The sequence below is a fragment of the Spermophilus citellus genome (assembly GCF_964194105.1).
Source record: "Spermophilus citellus genome assembly, chromosome: 10".
Taxonomy (NCBI): domain Eukaryota; kingdom Metazoa; phylum Chordata; class Mammalia; order Rodentia; family Sciuridae; genus Spermophilus; species Spermophilus citellus.
In genome coordinates this window covers 24,329,244-24,351,257 of record NC_138197.1, presented here as the reverse complement: position 1 = coordinate 24,351,257, position 22,014 = coordinate 24,329,244, and the positions used below count along the sequence as shown (strand labels likewise).

Below are 22,014 nucleotides of genomic sequence, written 5' to 3'. Positions count from 1 at the left end.
AGAAGCTGATATGGTAAAGTGGAGTGACAAATGGATAACAGTGGTAGGAAATGATGATTTTTGATCAGCAGGAGGTATCTGAGGTAAGGTCTTAAAGGACATAATATAAACTTTGAGGGAGGCATTTGCCCAAAGGCATAGTCTAATTTAAGTTTAGAAGGCTCATTCACTGTTAAGATAAAGAACATACGTGGGACTGGGGTTGTGGCTCAGCGGTAGAGCGTTCGCCTAGCATGTGTGAGGCCCTGGGTTCAATCCTCAGCACCAAATAAACAAAAATGAAGGTATTGTGTCCAACTACAACTAAAAAATAAATACTAAAAAACATAAAGACCATACAGAGGTAGGAATAGGGAGTTCAGTCAGGAGGCTTTTAAATAGTTGGAAGGTTAGACAAAGGGTCACGGAGAAAGTGTGAGAGTGGTTTTGAAGGTAGAGCCAATAAGATTTGTTAATTGATTTGATGTGTAGAGAGAAAAAGTTAAAGATCTCTCAAATTGAGGTGGTGGTGGTGGTGGCTGCTCACGCAGCTGTGCTGGGAGGTGGTGGTGAGCAGCTCCCAAGACCGTGGCCAATCCCTGGCCCTCCTGGACACAGTGCTGTGCTGAGCAGCCCCGGCTCCAGGCTGCGGGCTATGGGCAAGCAGAGCTGACAACCCGGGCAAGAACCCAGAATGAAGCTGAGAGCATCAGACAGAGGAGTCAGGGAAACGTCGGCCAGAGTGAAGGCTCTAGGGAGTGGGATTTCTGGAAATAATGCCAAGAAAGCAGGACCATTCATCCTTGGTCCCCTTTTGGGCGACTCACCAGTGCCAAGCATTGTGCAGTGTTTGGCAAGGAAATATAGCACAGGTGACTTTTATCAACTGAAGGGCCTTACCCTTGAGGAGAGGGAAAGGGGCGATCAAGGCATAGAGAGCCAAGAGAAGAGGCAAGGCAAGATGCTGCTGCACACCAAGTACTCTCTGCTCTTCCTCCTGAACACAAAGAACAGCGTGGTCCACTACCAATGGCCCTTCCAGCCATTGGTCTTGGCACCTGGTGTGGGGAAGCTGAGTTGTGCTGAGCACTCCATCTGGTTTCTTGGGGCTTTGTCTTCCACCTCCCACACCTGCAGTCTTCATCCAGGCTCTGGTTGGTTTGAGTGTGTGCCGCTCCTGAGGACAGTTCCATACCCCTGGCGTTGGCCCTGCTGGGTCCACAGCTAAGCCCTGTCTGCCCACTTACTTCTCAGGACTGCATCTGTGAAATCATTGAGCATAAAGAATCTTGCTGAATGGTTAAGAAGATGAAGAAGCACATCTGCCTTGTCCTGCACTGTCTCTGTGCACACGACTTCAGTGACAAGACTGCTGACCTGATCAAACTGCAGCACTACGTCATTAAGGAGAAGAGGCTTAGCGAGCAGGAAACTCTGGTTATCTTATATTGCGCACAGAGACCTGAAGCTTGGGAACATGGTGCTCAATAAAAGGACATAACGGATAACCATTACTAACTTCTGCCTCGGGAAGCATCTTGTGAACGAGGGGGACCTGCTGAAGGACTAGAGTGGGAGCCCCGCTTACATCAGTCCTGATGTGCTCAGCAGCTGGCCATATAGGGGCAATCTGAGTGACATGTGGGCCCTGGATGTGGTGCTCTTCACTATGCTCTATGGGCAGTTCCCCTTCTATGACAGCATCCCACAGGAGCTCTACCACGCAAGATTAAGGCCACTGAGTACACCATACCTGAGGATGGGTGTGTCTCATCCAGAAACTGCTGGTCCTTGACCCTCAGCAGCGCCTGGCTGCCATTGATGACTGCAACGTGGCAGTCCCTGTCATCTCTGAGCGAGCCTTTGCAAGTGGTTCTTGACATTGAGGACCAGATAAGCAATGCAGACAGCTCACAGGGCTTGGCCCAGCCCAGGGCAGTCCCTGTCCCCAGCATGGCTGGACAGCAGGATCCACGGCCCACATGTGGGTTCCCTCCACACCTCCAGGCAAAAAAGGGAGTCCTCCTTGCTGGACCTCTCTGCTCCCAGCCCACTGGGCCTCTGTTCAGTGATGGGAGTTCTTTCTAGACTTGGCTCTTTCTCGAATCGTAGTAGCTTCTCTGAGGTATTGCACATGCGGGTTAGCCTTGCTTTCTTCTCCATCCTTCACTTGGTACCCAAGCACATGAAATACAATATGAAGGGAGCCTTTGACTGGGCTGGGGTACTCTGGGCCTGGCCAGGGACAGGGCCCTACTTGCATGCTGTCTCACCTCTACCCCTGGTGTTCGTAGAATGAACTGTGGGGTGTCTCCCCTCCCGCCTTGCCTCAGTAGATGGTGTGTCTCCCCTCAGAGACCCTGGCCAAGGGCTTTCATGGGCTGGGAGACTTATAGGGATTGGGGACCTGCCTGCCTGGCCTGAGAACAGCCCTGCTGCCTCTTTTGAGCCGAAATTTTGAAGTGGATGCCCATCTTTCCAGAAATGCTGTTCTCACCAAAATGCCCTCTTCTCCCCATTTCCCTCACTGAATTTAGCTCTTTCTGGTACCAAGCAAAGACCCTTCCCTACAGGCCTACCTCAGAGAGGCTGAGTGTCCCCTTTGGGCAGTGTAAGGCCCTTTCTACCTTCCTTACTCTCCACTGGGGGAAGTAACAATGTTTCCCAGAGTGTGAGCTCTGGGAACACCCCCACCCCCAGGAAAAAAAAAATGACTCTGGGCCTGGCCTTGTGAGTGACCTTGGGCAAGTTCCCAAACCTCCTGGTGCCTCCGTTTCCCCATCTAGAAAAAATGGGGCCACCTCTTGCCAGCAGTAGCAGGGCCACCCATGCCCCTTCCTTCCCATGTTCCCAATCCAGCACTTGGGTGCCTTGAGCCTCTGCTTTGTTGGGTCTGTGGGAGCCCATCTGAGCTCAGCATTTATTCCCTGAGTACCCAGTTCTGCCTCTAGCCCCTCCGTGCAGCCTCTGAGTGCCAGGGCACGATGCTATGGGGTGGGGAGGACTCTTTTCTATATTTATTTGATAAAGAAAATTCTCTTAAGGGAGCAGAAATGTAGTCGGCCTGGGCTCCCAGCCCTGTGACTGTCTGTTCTCTAGTGAGGCTCTGAGGCCTCGCCAGGGCCTGCCTTGGCAGAGCCTGTCCAGCAGCCCCTTGGGCTTGCTTTTCATATGTGATGTCTCCTTTTCAAAACAATATCTTCAGGTCTGCAAAGCCCTACCAGATAAAGGTCAACCCACTTCTGGTTACACTTCTGGTGAAACAAATGAGAGGAGATTGGGTCTGCCCTCACTGGTGTCACACACCTATTGTTAAAAAAAAAAAAAAAAAAAAACCGGAAAAAGTCACAAAAAAGTTTGTATAAAGACATATTTTTGTACTACATGGGGACTCTTCCTGCATGTCAGCAATAAAACTTACTGATCTTGGGGCGGGAAATGCCCGGAATTTTCTCCTGGAGCAACTGGAAAAAGATCCTAAATATTGAGATTGAGGAAGTTAGAGGGGAGGGTGTGAAAAGGTGACATAAAATTTGAGTTTTGGTTACATTTTAAGTCACTGTTTCATATTCAGTGGAGATATTAAGTGCAGTCATGAGATTGGCTAGGCAGACTTTGGGATTCTGAAGAAAAGTGTGAGTTTGTCTTTAACATAATGGATGGAGTTGGGTTGTTGTCTTTTTCCCTTGTTGGGGATCAAACTCCCCAGGGCCTGACCTTGTGCATACTGGCAAGCACTCTACCTCTGTACCTCTGAGTACACTCCCAGCACATGGATTGATCCCCCACCCCTTTTCCCAGTACTGGGATTGAACACGGGACTCTCTACCACTGAGCTACCTCCCTAGTCCTTTTTATTTTGAGATGGGATCTCCCTATGCTGCTCAGGCTGGCCTCAAACTTGTGATCTTCTTGCTCCTGCCTTAGCCTCCCAAGTAGTTGTTATTACAGGTTTGTTTCACCTCACCTGGTTTCCATGGATGGAGTTTTAAGCCATGAAGCTAAATGAGCTCTCAAGGCCCAGTATAGAGAGAAAAGGGAAGAAAGGACAGGGGAAGAGAGGAGTTTCAGAGACTGAGCCCCAGGAGTAGTTTCCAATATTTAGAATTGGGAGACTGTGGGAAACAGCAAAGTCTGAGAAGGAATGCTGGCCCGGTGCTATATGTGTCCTAGAAGATAGGAAAGGAAAATATTTGAGATAGAGGAAATAATCATCTAACGTAAATGCTGCTTTTATGATGAGAGCAGAGAAACATTCATTATCTTTGGCTTGGTGGCAGGAGAAAAGTAGGGAAGAAAATTTGTTTTGTGTCATTAATATTGGCCATAAGATTTTGCACAGGTTTTTGTTACTATCCTTTAGATCTTTGTCTTCATGGTTTTCCCACAAGTAAACTATTTTACCAGTTTTGAAACAGTTGCCTAAGAATTTCTTTAGGCCAACTAATGAAGTTTCTTAACTAGTGACACATTTTTATTGCTTTTTAAAATTTTGAGATAGGGTCTCACTGAATGCTGAGTATCTTGCTTAAGTTGCTGAGCCTGGCCTTGAACTTGGAATATTCCTGCCTCAGCCTCCTAGGTCACTGGGATTATAGGTGTATACCATCACACCTGGCAACTAGCACCAAGTTTTAAAACGTAATTAGGAAGGTGGGAGCACTGGGGCACACTTGTAATTGCAACTACTTAGAATGCTAAAGCAGAAGGATCTTAAATTGGAGGCCTGCCTGGGTGATTTTAGAGGTACACTATCTCAAATAAAAGAGACTGGGGGTATAGCTCAGTGGCAGAGTGCTTGATCAGCATGCTTGAGGCCCTGGGTTTGATCCCCAGTAAGTAACACACACACACACACACACGTTATTAAATAATCAGAAGAAAAATTCTAGTTCTTAAGTTGTCAAAGTGAATATTGTATTATAGTTAATGTGTTTGTGCTGCTTACATCTGAAAAATAGGGGTTTGATAGAGTATTTTTGCTCTGCAGTTCCTCTTTACCAGGGGTCAGTTTAGTGAATGTTGACAGCTACCAGCATTATTTTAGGCTTATGATTTTGAGAAATAAAAGTCTTATTTTTTCATTTGTATTGGTGCATTATATTTACATATAATTGTGGAATTCATTTTCACATATTTGTATGTGTACACAGTATAACAATATAATTTGATCAGTTTTGCCCTCCAATACCTTTCATTCCTCCATCCTCCAGGACCCCTAGGAATAAAATTTTTATTTGGATGAGTCAGGGTTTTTCAATAGGATTGTGTGTGTCTGTCTCCTGTGCTGGCCCTTTGGAGATTTCACTCTTCTACATGTAACTGTCATCGAACACTACAGTATTTTACAAAGGCTATATATTTAATATTTTTGTTAGAACTACCTGGTGACCTATTTCTTTTTGTCTTCATATTCATCATTTGAATTTTTATTTTTTATCTAAAGTATTTCTTTATTTTTCGGAATTCTTTTCATAAAAATCTTTCATTAAGTCTAATACCATTTTCCTAACAACATTCAAGGATTCTTACTTTCTCACTACTGCCCTCCCTCCCTCAGCTCCTCCTCACTGTGAACCGGACTCTACAGATGTGGATAAAACCTAATTAGTAAACAATATTCTATGTTCCAGTCAACTTGAGGGCAGAGTTAAATGAGTGTGGTAGTAATTCTTAATGGTCAAAAGTTGTGTAAAGAATAAAATGAACCCAATTAGTTGTGAAGAAATGGAATCATTGTAAAATATTCTTTAAACCTCTACCCTTTTCAGACTCTTACAGTTTTTTTCTTTTATAAAAGTTGTGATTCCCCTTGGTAAGTGGAAAGAATGAATTACGAGTCTGGGCTCATTTAGTTTCTTAGTGGAATTGACAAGTAAAAAATAAAATGAACAAATAAAACTTTTTTTAAAAAAAATTACTGTATATGCTTAAATGTAGGCAGCACACTGCCTTGCCAATGAAATGATTTGGTAAAGTTTTTAGTGGCATATTGACTTACATACACTTTTCCTTTTTCGTGGTGCTGAGAATCTAACCCAGGGCTTTATGGTTGCTTGGCAAATGCTCTACTTCATGTGAACTACATATAAACTTTGACTGATACGGATGAAATAATAAGTTTGTATTTGGAAAATTTATTTGGGGGATTTTATATAAACACTTGAATTTTTAAAGTTTAGAAATAATTTTAAAAATATTTGTTTTTTTAGTTGTAGTTGGACACAATATCTTCATTTTGTTTGCTTATTTATTTTTATGTGGTGCTGAGGATTGAACCCAGGGCCTCTCACATGCTAAGTAAGCGCTCTACCGCTGAGCCACAACCCCAGCTCAAGTTTAGAAATAATTTTGCCACTGCTGCTGCTTTTCCTTTCCTCTTTAGCTCCTCCCCTTCTTATTCCTGGAAACAGTTTCTTCACAATCACTAGAACATTTTTTTTTTCTTTCTTTCTTATTGTTGTTCTTGTTTTAAAAGAGACAGGGTCTCTGTTGGCTCAGGCTGGCCTTAAACTCCTGAGCTGTGAGATCTTGACTTAGCCTTCTGGGTATCTGGGACTGCATGCCACCATACCTACCATTTTGAAGAATTCAAGTACAGTTTTCTAGAATCCTTCATTTTTCTCAAGTTAAAAAAATATGCTTCTAATTATAATTTCTGAATTTTTTATCCCAGGAACCTCTTCATTTTAGTTGGATATGTTGGCTTTTCCCCCTATAGTTTCTCTTGTAGATAATCAAATGCTTAATATGTTTTATTTCAGGTGATTTTTTTGATTATATTATAAATCATTAATATCACACCCTCAGAGCATGTACTGAGTCATGGTAAAGATTTTCCTGTTTCTTTTAAAATGTATTCAAATAGCTTCTGTACATATCCAAATTTTTGTTAACCCAAAATGAAATATTCACGTGAGCATCTTGTAATAGGAAAAACTCAGTAAGCATTAACATTCAAGATAACACTATTTGTTTTTTTTTTTTTTTTTAGAATTTTTAATATTTATTTATTTTTTAGTTCTCGGCGGACACAACATCTTTGGTATGTGGTGCTGAGGATCGAACCCGGGCCGCACGCATGCCAGGCGAGCGCGCTACCGCTTGAGCCACATCCCCAGCCCACTGTTTGTGAGATATAATTTTGCTTAAAAAATCTTTGCCTCAGCTCATGACTCCTTTTTTCTGTAAAATAGTGATATTAATACCTACCTTGAATGGTTTTGTGCAGACCAAATAAGCTAATAATATAAACCTGCTTTATGCTCCCAAAATGGTAACTGCTGTTTATAAGTCCTTTTGTGTGTTTTTTTCTATATTCAGCTTTTCTTTCTTTTCTTTGTTAGACTGTTGTAACAAATAGTTCTAGAAGGTTTGTGTGTATGTTAATTATTGAGGATTGACCCCAGAGCTATTTTACCAGTGAGCCACATTCCCTGGCCTTTTTATTTTTTATTGTGAGAGAGGGTCTCACTAAGTTGCTTGGGGCCTTGCTGAGTTGCTGAGGCTGGACTGGAACTGGTGACCCTCCTGCCACAGCCTCCTTGAATCACTGGGATTACAGGCATGCTGCACCACTCCTGCTGTTGTTTTAATTTTTTTTTTTTTTTAAGAGAAATTAGAACTTGTTCTCTAAAAGCAGCTATTGGTTTTTTTTTTTTTTTTAATGTTTGCTTTTTGCTTTGTTTAATGTCTTGCTGGTCAAGGGCCCTGTCATTTTCCTTCTCTTGCCTAGCTTAAAAGAACTGTTCCTGTTTGATGTATCAGGTAAAAGATCTATAGTCAAACAACATGATAATCTTTGAAGCTTCTGCTTAGAGGTGTCGTGTAGCACTACCACTCATTTCACTGGCCAAAGCAGTTTTCTTGAGCAAGTCATGTGAGCAAGTGAGCTATCAGTGATGGTGAGAAATACAATTTTCTTATCGGAAGACCAATAAAAACTTGTAATAACCGTTATCAGCTGCATAACTGTATTTGAGTAAGATACAGATAGATGATCATTAAGTCATTAAGAGAATATGATAAACCCCCAGAGAAATGAGCATCATGGAAATAACAAAGGGAAAGAACTGAGATCTAGTGGTACCTTCATTCAGCATTTCCCCAATGGGGCTGATCATCAAGATTCATCCTGGGCACTATAAAAGAAGAAAAGTTTGGTACCCTTTTCCAAAACTACTAACACACTGGGCATAGGTGGAGGTTCAGGTAGAGCCTAAAATTTTACTTCAGCACATTGGTGTTGAAGATTCTCCTCAGAATCTTAAGGGTTAAGAGGAACTAGAACAGATTGCATCATTAAAAATCAAATGCCTTGCCCTTCAAAATTTGAAACATGGGAGATTTCTAAGCTGTTTCAAAATTTTGTGTCACTGAAATTTTGAATAGTGGATACCAATCTTTATTCACTCCAGGAGATCCAGAGTGCTAGTGCAGGAACCAGCCTTCCTGCTTTCTAGAATAGGCTGCTTTGTTGACAATGATCAAGAATGAAAACAGGAGCCAACAATCCAGAGGAGGTAGTGTTGCTTTTTATTCCCCACCATCTCATGAGATGTCAGAACGAGGACTGCTGGGGATTCACCTGATCTTTTGAGATCATAAAGGATATAAAAATTGCCCTCTTTTGCATATGGCCTGTAGATTTCTGCCAAGGAGCAGTTTCTTAGAGGAGAGCCATTAATCAGGTTCTTGGTAGTAGAAGTAGGCAGAGCACAGGCCTTTAAACCTGGGGCTTGCTGCCTCCTCCCTCCCTCCCTCCCTACCCCCCTTAACTTCTTATGGAGGTACTTCAAGTACAAAAGGATTTGTGGATAAAGAGGAGTATGCCCTTTTGCTGCTGCTGCAGCATCTTACTGAAAATAGGTAATGTGGGCTCATGTGGTGGGATCTTCCAGGGAATCTAAAAGGAAATGGACACCTTGGGAATAAAATAAAGTATTCCAGTAGCTAAGGTTGTGAGAGACAGAAAAGACACACAGTGGAACTCAGACTTTTTTGGTGTTTTGCATTTGAGATGAAGAATGGCAAAAGGCATTGAGAGATAGGCTTTGTGTGAATTCCTGAAAGCCCAAGGAAAGTAATTCTTCTCTATGTTCAGTACAAAGCCAATGTGGATTGATGTGATTTTGAAAAAAGTAGACAACTTTTTTTTATCCAGTTATTTTGCTAATTTTAGTGCATCTTGATTTTTGTAAGATTTTGTGATAGGTTCTTTATCTAAAAACCTTACCTAATTGAGACCTTTGTGTATTGAGTATTCTAGATTGGTCAGAAGGAAAAATATTTGTAATTCAACTTATGCTCATTAAATATTTATTAAATTTTTCACTTGGCCTTCACCATGCAAAAGCTTCTTATTTGTGTCCTTTGTACTTTCTGAGCCTTTTCCCAACAAAACCATGTTTGCCCCTTGGACTTCTCAGGTGGTCCCTCTATAAACCAAAATCAAATCACATATTCTCTCTTTTTTTTTTTTTTGTACTGGGGATTGAACCCAGGGGCGCTTAACCACTGATCTACATCCTCAGTCCTTTGTATTTTGTTTAAAATTTGAGATGGCCTCGCCAAGTTGCTGAGGCTGACCTCAAACTTGCAATCCTCCTGCCTCCTGACTTGCTGGGATTGCAGGTTTGTACCACTGTTCCTGGCTCACATACTTTCATTCTTGCTTAGTCTGTGCCTTGTTCTTTTGTGATTGCTTTCAGATTACCAAATCAGACCCTTACTTAATAAGCTTAAAGACTTAGCAATATCCGTAGGTCTCAGTTCTCAAAATGACATCTTACATATTTAAATTGTGTGGGCCTCATGTTTCCAAATAGTGTTCAGCACTCACCACATTCCCAGTACCAAGAACCACTAACCAAGGAGTCAAGAATCAGAAGAAAATGAGTCAGTTTTGAGGGTATGATTTCTCCTACACCCAATGAATATTTTCTTCCTCAAGAAGGTATCCCCAAAACAAAAAAGGGGGGTGCTGGGGTTGTGGCTCAGCGGTAGAGCGCTCACCTAGCACATGCAAGGCACTGAGTTTGATCTTCAGCACCACATAAATATAAATAAAATAAAGGTATTGTGCCCAACTACAACTTAAAAAAAGTAGCCTGGGTGTCTCTCCATACCACAAGCAAGGTTGGATACACACTGTTAAACTCTTGTTGTTTTGTGACTTCTTTGGAAGTATAGATAACATGCAGTTGATATATATTTGCACTAGCTTTGTTGCTGTAACACACTTAAGATAAATCAACAAAGGTTTATTTGGGCTTCCGGTTTTAGAGGTTTCTATCTATGGTAGTTTGACCCTGTTGGTCTGGACCTTCCGTGTCGCAATAAGTCATGGTGGAAGGGCCTGCCAGAGGAGGAAGAAAGGAAGGGAGCCAGAGCCCCAACATCCCCTTTAAGGACATGTTCGCAGTGACCTATTAATTTAAAAATTTTTTAACATTTCATTCTTAGAAGTAACCTACCTTTTACTGAGTGTCTTGCCGCTGTCATCTTCCTCGTATTCAGTTGCTGACTTCCCTTTGTCTTTTGGCCCTTGTTCATCTCTGCAGCAGCATTCTGACTATAACTTTATCTGTCATGTTGAATTGAAAATAATGTTGTATGTTGCCTGTCTTCACTTCTAGATTCTATGCTGTTTGGGAGTGGGCTCCCTTTTTCTTCCTTATACCCCCCCAGGACTTAACACGCCTGGTGTGTAGTATGTTTTCAGGAGCTGGGGCTGCTTCTCAGTTGTGTGGCACCCCCTGCCATATGTCTATAATTTGGTATAATGACTGAAGTGATCCAATTGTAGGAACCTGTGATACTCAAACTCAAAAGACTGCCATTGTCTGAGCTTTTTTTTTTTTTTTTTTTTTTTTTTTTTTTTTTTTTTTTTTTAAGTCTTTGTTTCTTGGGAGACTAGGATGCAAATATGAGCAGCTGGATGTAGATTGCAAGATTACATCCCACCTGAAACTTCTAGGATTTCATCACCCAGATTGCTCTTTGTTGCCTCTTCCAACTCTCTTCCTTATTTCTGTTTATCTTATCTTTTTGTTTAACTTATCTTCTTTATTTCTGTTTATCCTGTAATTGATTGATTGATGAGTACCAGAGATTGAACCCAGGGTCACTTTACCACTGAGCTACAACCCCAGTCCTTTTTAACTTTTATTTTTAGACAGAGTTTGGTGGCTCCAAGTAACTGAGGCTGACCGCGAATTTGTGATTTTCCTGCCTCAGCTTCTCAAGTCACTGGGATTACAGGTGTGCACTACTGCACCCAGCTGCATTTTTAAAAAAGCAGGATTAAAAATTGTCTAGTTGTCTTGTCCTTTTTATTCCATCTCCTGTTAGTCGTAAAATCCTATTGGCTCTGCTTTTGAAGTCTTTTTCTTATATATCATGCTTCCTATTTCCACTGTCATCTGTCTAGCATTAACTTCACTTTTTCCCAGGACTAGATTAGGGATCTTACCATCTTATTTTTCTCCCTGACAATGTGTTCTGCAGGTAATATCTAGGTTAACCTTTCAGGTTTGATTGATTCTTTTTTCCAGAAGTCTCCAGTGGCTCTTTAGTACCTAGAACCATTTCCAAGTAATCCAGTAACAAGCATATTGTGGCAGAGTGATTATGGTATAACGTTTGAAGCCTGGTGTTTTCTGGAGTAATTCTTAACATAAGTGCTCTAAAGTCTCCTGCTTTATCTTTAAAATTCATGCAAATATTTAATTCAAAATACCCTCCCCAACAATAAGTACCAATAATAAAAACAAAAAAGGCAAAACTGACTCTCCAGAAGCCGTGCCAGTTTTGCCCTGTGATCTTCTGTGTGCCCCTGCTCACACTCTGGAACCCAGGGAACACATGCCCTAATTGGAAAATCTTGACCCCCGTGATGAAATCTAGATGACCCGACCTCATAGCTGAGGTTGTGTATGGTCTGTCAGGAACAACCTGTCTTTCCAGGTTTCTTCTCTGCATGGCCATGCCTGTCCAGTGTAAGTAGGAAGCTTTCCAACTTTTTTGGTGCTTAGGAAATGTTTGTTTCATGGGTATTTTCTTGTGGGGCAAGATCCATGCAGCTTCTGAATTTTTTTTTTAACCTTTTGGAGCCAGTTTAACTAGTATTTTCCAATTAACCTGACATTGTAGAGTTGTGGTCAGATTGAGGGAAAGAGCTAATCTGGTTCCCTTTGTTATTGCACAGCATCATAGTCAGTGTCACAGCTCACAGCTGTTTCATGAGATGTTGAGAGGAATGGTGTGGTTGCAGCAAAGCAGCAGTACAGAATGTGCTAGCCTTTGGAGACTCCTGGGATAAATCCTTTGGCCAATGGAAAGTGTTATATAGCTGGTTTTAGGTCCCTCACCATTATATCCACTCCAGCTGATTTATACTTCACAGTCTAAATTGGCATGGCACATGCCTTTGGGATTAAATTAATTTATACCAAGTTAGAAAGCATCAGCTGCCAGATTCAGGGGTGCCTTCTGGAGGCCAGTGTGCTTTTTTTCTTCCTGCATTCTAAACCCACACTCCAGGCATTCTCACTTGGACAGCAGCTGGGATTGCCCTTCACAGGCACCTGCTTTTCATCTCCTTTGTGTAAGTGTGGTTCTGGTCCCACACAGATGCTAGATCTTTGACCCACATTCTACATTATAGTTGGTTCTGTGAAAATTAGGAAAATTTATGACTCTTCCAAAATCAAATACAACAAACATGACTTTTTTCTTTAAAAGCGGTTTTTTTCCCCTTCTCTAAATGAATTCAAAGGAATTACTGTGACTAAATGGTAGTAGTTCAAATCTATGATCTTGATCCTTACTTGGAAGTGAAGAATTTTTTTCTCTCTTTATCTCCTTTAGCAAAAAATTAAAAAGAAGTTCTTCAGGGAATAGGAATTGACATACAAGAGAAAGTACCTGATTTGTTTTCCAAGCAAAGATGTGTGAAGTGGGTGACTGTGGTTACATTAAAGGAATTTAATAGTATCCTGTGTCATTTGACTGCCTTTAGCTTGGAATTTATCTTCATTTATTAGGCAGGCAGGACTTTTTAAAGTGAACAGTTGCAAACACTTCTAAAATATATGCTAAGCGCCCTCTATTCTGCTCCTTCTCATTGCCTAGGAGAGGTGGGGCTAGTCCCCTTGCTCAGTTTTAGCTCTTCCCCAGTTCCAATGCAGGACTGCAAAGATTTGTTCACCAGGGTGGAGAAGGTGGGGGGACGTTTAGCAGGCTTTTCCCTAATGAGCTGTGATGCCAGCTGCAAGGGGGCAAATCCTGTTACTCCTTTTCAGCTACTCTGAAGTTGCAGAGAGGCAGTGCGAACAGGGTCTCCCTTCTCTTCGTTGATCTGCTGCCTTTTCTGCTATTTTCTTTCTCTTTTCTCTTCTGTCCCTGAGCATCTTGGCAAAGTTCAGATTTCTGTGCTCACAGTTCAATGCTCACAGTGAAAGGAAAATACAAAAGGGGAGGAGAGAAAGTGAGAAGAGAAAGAAAGGTTGGGGCGGAGATCTTTAGGAGGGTCCCTCATTGCCTTTAGTCTAAGACTTAAGCTCTGGGTTGAACCTTAAGTAGTAAAGCTTTGAAGAACCTGGATTTCCAAGTAGTTCTTTGGAGACAGTTTTATTTGTGCATGAACTCAGTAGGAGAATTTGAATTGCTATTCAAAAACTTGTGAATTTGGGAAAGAACACTTGTATCTTTTTAGTCTTTGCTCTTTTCCCACAAAGTATCATTGTAAGGAAAATGAAATAGTTATTGATATTTAATACAGCACTTACCATGTATGCTGGGAATATTATTGCCTCATTTAATCATCCCAGCAACCATTGCAGATGGACAACTTCTAATGAGAGGAAAAAATAAAACAAAAATTATAAACAATGGTTTATCCGTTAACTATTTTTAGGTGTAGAGTTAAATAGTGCCAGTTTTAGTAGGGTTTCAGTAGTATATTCATATTGTTGTGAAACAGATCTCTAGATTTTTCTCTCTCCTTCTTTCCTTCCTTCCCTCCCTCCCTCCCTCCCCGTATGCAGATTAAACCCCAGGGCATTCTACCACTGAAATACATCCATCCCCAGACCCACCCCACTTTAAGATTTTTTGTTGTTCAAGTTGTTCAGGCTAGCCTCAAACTTGTGATCCTCCTGCATCAGCCTCCCAAGTTGCTGTGATTATAGGTATGTGCCACTGTACTCAGCTGTCAGATTTCTGAAACTCTGTCCATTAAATTTTAATTGATTAGTCAGCTATGAAAATTGGGGCTGGGATGGTGGCTCAAGTGGTAGCATGCTCGCCTAGCATGTGTGAGGCACTGGGTTCGATTCTCAGCACCACATAGAAACAAAATAAAAATATTGTGCTCACCTAAAACTAAAAACTATGTATTTAAAAAAATATAAATAAATAAGTGAAATAAAGGTATTGTGTCCGGCTACAACTAAAATAAAATTGCTTTCCTGTTTCTTTATTTCTTTGCTGCTTTCCTACTACATTCTTACTGGATATTTCACTGCAGGGTGGAAAAAACTTAACAGGCTTGCATTATTACTATAGCTTTGCTCACCCATTTGGTACATACAGATACAGTTAACTAAGGAGAAAAGAGAAGCAGCTTAGCTGTTTGAGCTTCATTACCTGCTCTGGGTTATAATAAGTTATAATGATTCTGAGTTTTAGATTCTGATGAGCTCTAGCTAGAGAGGAAACTGTCACTGACACATCAGAAGTTAGCTTGGGCTTGTATATTTTTTGGTGGCTTTTCCACATAGCTTATAATATGTTAAAATATCATATAGAGTTATACTTTAAAGTGAATTTTGAGCCAGGCACAGTGGTTCACACATGCAGTCTCAGCAACTTGGGAGGCTGAGGCAGGAGGATCACATTTTACTATGATCCTGTCTCAAAATAAATAGGGCTGAGGGTGTAGCTTAGTGGTAGAATGCTTCTGTGTTCGAGCCCCAGTTTTTTTGGGAGGATGGGGGGCTTTAAAACTCAAACATTTTTTTTAAACCGACTTTATGAGTTAGTTAGTGTGTCCCAGGGATGGTAGAGTAGGTAAATGGTAGGCAGGGGAAAGAGGTTGGAATATCAAGAATGCCTCTCAATTTTGGGGTCATTTGAGAGACAATTTAGGCCTGTTCAGTTCTCCAGCATTTTTTTTAACTTTTTAAAGTTGTTGATAGTCCTTTACCTTTATTTTATTTATTTATATGAGGTGCTGAGAATTGAATCCAGTGCCTTACACATGCCAGGCAAGTGCGCTACCATTGAGCCACAGCCCCAAGCTTCTCCAGCATTTTTTACTGTACACTTATAATAACTTTGCCCATTTGCTAACTTACTAGGTCATGGTTTTGCTTGATAAAGCAAACCTAGGTTTACTGGGGAAAAGTCTGTTACCATACCCATTTAACTTACCTTCCACAGTTGGGGTTGAACAACAAGGTAGTCACTCTTTGTATTTCGCACTGAGCTTGGGATGTTCGCTCCCAGTTTTTGCTGCTAATACCAAGAAAAGTAGAATCGGCAGTGAAGCCTGGTTATACTAAGACAGGCAGAAAACATGGTAAAACATATTTTCCCTTCTCTTTTATGTTTTATATCTCAGGCTAACAGATTTTATTAATCATGATCCTTGGTGGACAGTTTTCATCATTGGTCTCAAGTGTTTTGTTTTATTCATTTAAAAGTAATAAAATTGGGCTGGGGTTGTGGCTCAGTTGTAGAGCACTTGCCTAGCATGTGTGAGGCGCTGGGTTCGATTCTCGGCACAGAGTATACATGAATAAAATAAAGGTCCATTGACAACTGGAAAGTATTTTAAAAAGTAATATAAAAAATAATTATCTATGAAAACTGTTTCTAAATAGCAATTATAATGTCACTAGTATAGCTCTTTTGTGCTTTTCTGTCACCCAGTCTCCTCTCTCCCACTGCTTATGAGAATTTTCTAAAAATCCAGATACAACTTAAAAAACTACCTCAGATCTAACAAATAAATGAAGATTTGATGTATAAATTATTAATTCAACCAATGAGCATATATTTTTAAAAGTTTTATTTTTAATTATTTTTTTGTGGTACTAGGGATCAAACTCAGGGCCTTGCACATACATGGTAGGAAAGCACTCTACCACTGAGCTGAACCCCCGACCCCTTATTATTTTCGGCTTATAATATACTGATTTAGACGATACAGTGTGGCTATTAAAACAATTTTTTTAGTTGTAGATGGACACAACACGTTTATTTATGTGGTGCTGAGGATCAAACCCAGTGCCCCACATGCATGGCAAGCACACTTCCACCGAGCCACAACCCTAGCCCACAATGTGATATTTAGATACATGTGTATATGTTGTATATGATCAAAATCTGTTAATCAGCATATCCATTACCTCAAATATTTATTGTTTGTGTAAAATACTCAGAATCCAATTGTTAAAATATTGTTTTCTCTGACTGCTGTGTTAGCCTTTTTGGTTTTTGTTTTTGGTACTGTGGAATTGAAGTCAGGGACATTCAACCACTGATCCACACTCCCAACACTGAGTAACTTAGTGCCTCACCGTTGCTGAGACTGGCTTTGAACTTGTGATTCTTTTGCCTCAGGCTCCTGAGACGCTGGGATTATAGGCATGCTCCACTTCACTTGAGCTGTGTTAGCTTTTAAGCTAAGACTATAAATTTGCCACCCCATGCAGGAAAGTGAACCCTTTGCACATGCTAAAAGTGTGTGCTCTAATATTGAGCTACACTGCAGTGAATCTACTAGCTATTTTGAAATACCAGTTATTGTTAACTGTAGTTAACCCTGCTTACAGTAGAACACCTGAACTTGTTCCTGTTATCTAACTTGGTACCCAGTGACCAACCTTCCCCACACCTCTGATTACCAGTATTATATTCTGTACTTCTGTGGGCATATACTTTAAGATAAACAGTTTTTAGACTTGGAAAGAAACAGTTTAATTGCATTTGATTTACTAACTTTGATTTCTATTATGCAAGGTTAGCAAGCTGTTCTTAATTTTAAGTTTCAAAGTCCATAATTTATATTTAAATAAAATTTGGTATTAAACACAGTTTACCGTTTAGCCCTGAAACTCTTAACTTTTATAAATCTTAGTTTTTATCTTGTTATTGAAGGTCCTCATTAGCTCTAATAGTCTGAAATTCTATTTGGGAACTTTTGGAGGGGGGACAGTAATGAAAGGACAAATGTAGTTGATACTATTTGTAGAGCATTCTCACCAGAATTTTATGTGAATTTATATTATCACTGAATTCTAAATATATTTTTTTAATATTTATTTATTTATTTTAGTTTTCGGCAAACACAACATCTTTGTTTGTATGTGGTGCTGAGGATTGAACCCGGGCCGCACGCATGCCAGGCGAGCGCGCTACCGCTTGAGCCACATCCCCAGCCCTGAATTCTAAATAGATTTATGGTTAGAAAGACATTATTCTTTTAGTATTAGGGATTGAGCCCAGAGATCCTGGGTTTTTGTTGTTGTTGTTGTTTTCTTTTTGTTTTGAGACTATGTCTTTCTTTTCTTTTTTCTTTTTTTTGCATTTTATTTAGAGACAGGATCTCATTGAGTTGCTTAGCACCTTTTTTTTTTTTTTTAGAGAGAGAATTTTTTTTTAATATTTATTTTTAGTTTTCGGTGGACACAACATCTTTGTATGTGGTGCTGAGAATCCAACCCGGGCCGCACCTATGCCAGGCGAGCGCGCTACCGCTTGAGCCACATCCCCAGCCCTGTCTTTCTTGATAAGTTGCTGAGGATAACTTTTGAGTTTGTGATCCTGTTGCTTCAGCCTTCAAAGTCACAGGCATTCATGTACCACCGTGGCTGGTGACTTAGTTTTTTAAGGTGGACGTGACCCACTCTTCCCACCAGTGACAATTAATCTTGTGTTTTTTAAATGCATTATAATCATAATCAATTAGTGGGACTCATTTTGACACATTCAAAAAATGAACGAAACAGTTTTCTCTATTTCAATCCTTAGTACTACCCACTTTCTTCTCTTCCTTCCCTCTCTAACCTTTTATTTAAAGTAGATTGTTGAGTGGTTTACCTATATACCTCCAGATGTGCTCCACATCCCCAGCCCTTTTTATTTTATTTTTTTGGACAATGTATCACTACGTTGTTTAGGGTCTTGCTAAACTGCTGAAGCTGTCTTTAAATTCTAGATCCTCCTGCCTCAGCCTCCCAAGATGCTGGGATTATAGGTATGCACCACTACACCTGGCACATTGTTTTAGTACATCTCAACAGGATTTAGAGCTAGAGGCATGAACTCTGAATTCTATGGATTTCCATAACTGAACTCCTCTGCATGACATAATCATAAAATAATGTAACGTTTTTAGGAAAACAAGGGGCATTTGCTTATGTTGGGAGTTACAATGTAAAGATTTAATTCAGAGTCTTTATTGCAGAAATTAAGTTGATTTGCAGATTATCTCATTTCAGTACATTTTATTTACCTATAACATTCTGAAGCTCTGTTTTTTTTTTCCATTTCTGTTGGTATTATGTTTCTTTTGTTCATTAAAAACCAGACTTCACATATCTTCATGTCTTTCTCTGTTCTCACAGCTGCTTTACAGCTAGCTGACTCTGACCTATTATCTTGCAAATGAATGGCATATCCTGTAGATGCACCTTCCAAATTATTTATGCGTAGGAATCATGGGACTCTTGTTAACTGGTTCCAATTTGCATAAGCCTGAGGTTCTTCCATGTGTTAGTGTTGCTGCCACATGGTGCCCACCTCCAGTATTCTTCCTGGTCATTCCTGCACACTGTTCTCAGACTACTATTCTGAGACAGAGAGAAACCTGGTCATGTCACTCTCCCCCTTCACGCTCAATTGCATAGAGGAGTAAAGTCCACGCTCTGCTGTGGTTTTCAAGGAATAGCCATCCTCATCAAACACTCTTGGCACCATCTGCACTTTGGGAAGCAGTTGGTACTTCCCACTCATGCCGTGAACTCTTACCAGCTCTTTCTCACTACCTGTTACTCTTCCCTTAAGGGTTCTGTGCCAGTTTTAACCTCTCAGGCAAAGACTCACCCTGCATTTTCCTCTTTGTCTCCATATCACTTGGTATATTTAATATAGTATTTATCATAGTGTCTTATAATTATTTGCTATTTATCCAGCCAAGAAATAGCTACCATGAGGTACTATTTTAGCTGCTGAGGAGACAGCAGTGAACACAAAAAGGGGGGAAATTTTCCCATTCTGGGCTTATATTTTAGCACTTTTTTTGTTGTTTCTGCCTTACACACACTTGGAATTTTTTCTTTTTCTTTCTTCTTTTCTCCAATCCTCCTCCTCTGTCTCCCTCTTTCCTCTTATTCACCTTCATATTCCTAATGTTCAGAATATAGTGAGTGAACTATATGTTTTGGGTGAATTATTTGCCATATACTTCATACTGTTTGCTAAATTCTGTGTTATGCATAGGACCACAGAGACGCAAACAGGGCTTTCCCATAAGCAGCTTGTGAAGACAGAAGACAATATTCCAACTAGACTCTACTTCTGATAACAGTGACAGTGCTAGGGAGAAGTAGCCAGAAGAGGATATCTATAGGCAGAAGTCAGAGATGGAAGAGAAAGGGATTTAGATTTCTTAGAAATCTCACTTCATCTAAAAAATGTGATGTAGATTTTTGCATTCTACTCTGTATTGATTGTTTTATAGAATTTGTATTCTCAATTGCTTACCACAGAACAAAGTGATTTCTAAGTGTCAATCAGTAATGCCCTCCCAGTGTGGCTTTCTTTATCATTTAATTTGGTATCAGTTAGTGCCACCCACAACACCTTCATTCAAGAATCATATTGTGGGGCTGGGGATGTGGCTCAAGCGGTAGCGCGCTCTCCTGGCATGCGTGCGGCCCAGGTTCGATCCTCAGTACCACATACCAACAAAGATGTTGTGTCTGCCAAGAACTAAAAAATAAATAAATATTTTTAAAAAAAAGAATCATATTGTGCTTTTAATTCCATCCTGGTGGAGAAAGGTCTGGGACAGGGACCCATAAAGCAGTGTGTAACTGTATGTAGATACTGCAGTGATAGCATCATGGCTGAAGAAACAGCAAAGTGGAACTCAGCTTGGAAGATGTTGTAAATTAAAAGTCTTCCATGTGAAGGACCACAGTATGGTTTGGCACAGGGAAGGGATTTCTAGGTAAGAGAAAGGTAAATGTGAAGACTTAGCAGAGTTTGTGTCTGCAGGGATTAGTGTAATTTTTGAAGCCATCAGGCTTTTCTAGAAGAGAGAATGTTATTCAGTGGGAACCAGCTTTTTGTGGGAGGAACAAGGCATCCAGTGACCTGGCTCCTGGGTGACCTGACTTTGACTCTGTCACTGATTTGCTGACTGCCCTTGGGCAAGTCAGTTAACCTTTCTGGACCTCATTTCTTTATCTTATAAATTGAGAGAGATGAAATATGATCTGTAATTTACCTTTCAGCTCCTGCATTCTGACTTACCTGTCAAACAGGGTGGCCTGGGGCTTTTTGCTTCAAGGACTTAGCTTCTGTTATAATTGCTGTTTACTTTGGAGTCTTGCCCAGTGACCAGACTGAAAATATGAGCTGTTTGAGTCTTCCCTTGCCTTGGTCTCATTTATTTCTCTCGGAGTTTGATTGCCTGTTTCTCCCTCCTGCTTGTTTTCTTGTTCAGTGAGTCCTTCAGAAGCTTTTTCCTGAACTGTTGCCTGTGCTGACATCTCACCTCCCACTAGCTGCTGCTGGAATTCATCTTGTGTACACTTCAGCTAAATTAGTCTCCCTGTGCCTCTCCTCTATAAAAATAAGCTAGTGGGTTTCCATTGTCTTCCAAAGAAAGGCCAAATCCATTAGCCCACTACTCATTATCCTCTGTCCATCTTGCTTGCATTACTTCCCTTTCACTGACCTATGGAATAGTTAAACCAAACCCAACACCCTCCTGGTGCCTTCTATCCTGTCCTTCCCTTCATCTGATTTGTTCAGTCTCAACATTGTGTCACAGTTTTCCCACCTCAAGTCACTCCATCTTCATGAAATTGCTCAGGCTTCCCTCAACCAGAAGCAGTTTTCTTCTTCTCAACTCTCTAGCACCCATGGCACCTTTTCTGTACCTCATAGTATAATGACTTTGTTTTTATTTTTTGTATCACTGGATCTCTCACTTTATCTTTCCTATCTAAACTGGGTGGGGCCCCAGTACATAGTTGATGATGACTGAATTCTGACTAATTATAGCTTAGATGCTTGTTATCTTTTGTTGGTAGGATTTCTTTCTTTCTTTTTGGGGCGTGGTGCTGGGGATTGTAGAGCCAAGCACTCTACAAACTGAGCTATATCCCCAGCCCCAGGATTTCTTATTTATCTGGATTACCACTAATTAGAATGTAGAAAAGAACCATTGCCATAAATGTGCTAGCAATTTCCAAGTTTATATTAAAGACAAGCAAAATCTTTTCAGCTTGGTGAACCTTATCTTTGGGTGTGTGTGTGTGGGGGGGTTCATTCATTTGTTTGTTTTGTTTTTGCAGTGCTAGAGAAGAAAGCCATGCTAGCAAGCAGTTTGCCAGTGAAGCTATATCCCTGGCCCTGTCTTTGTATTTTGAGTATCATCTACATGAGCTGTCAAGGCAGTGCAGGGCATCTTCCTTTACACTTGAAGTATTCAGCGTATTTTATAGCTTGTGTCAATTAGTACACTTAGCAATTGTTTTATGCTGTGAAGTTTTTGGAATGAGGATTTCTAAACTTGAGGGATTTTTTTAAAGAAAAATTAACAAATGGAATAATTCAGTAAATTAAGAACTTTTATTTTGATACTAGAAACAGATTATTGTCTTTAATTCAGTATCATATAATTGGTGTTTATATCAGAAGTTGTATTCCATACTTTCAGAACCATTAATAACATTATTGAAAGTTTGGTTTTTCTGTGGATTATAGATCTGGTTATGACCTAGTCAGCTATAC

The 22,014-nt window shown here is 40.5% G+C and overlaps 1 protein-coding gene and 1 pseudogene across 3 annotated transcripts in view; both read left to right on the top strand.

Annotated features, from left to right (window-relative positions):
• Positions 1–22,014, top strand: part of CECR2 (CECR2 histone acetyl-lysine reader) — a 160,292-nt gene that overhangs the window by 85,343 nt on the left and 52,935 nt on the right. The window lies entirely within an intron of this gene.
• On the top strand, positions 674–2,409 carry LOC308659019 (serine/threonine-protein kinase 40-like; annotated as a pseudogene). Its single transcript has 2 exons — positions 674–1,042; positions 1,234–2,409. The product of its transcript is annotated as a serine/threonine-protein kinase 40-like (transcript).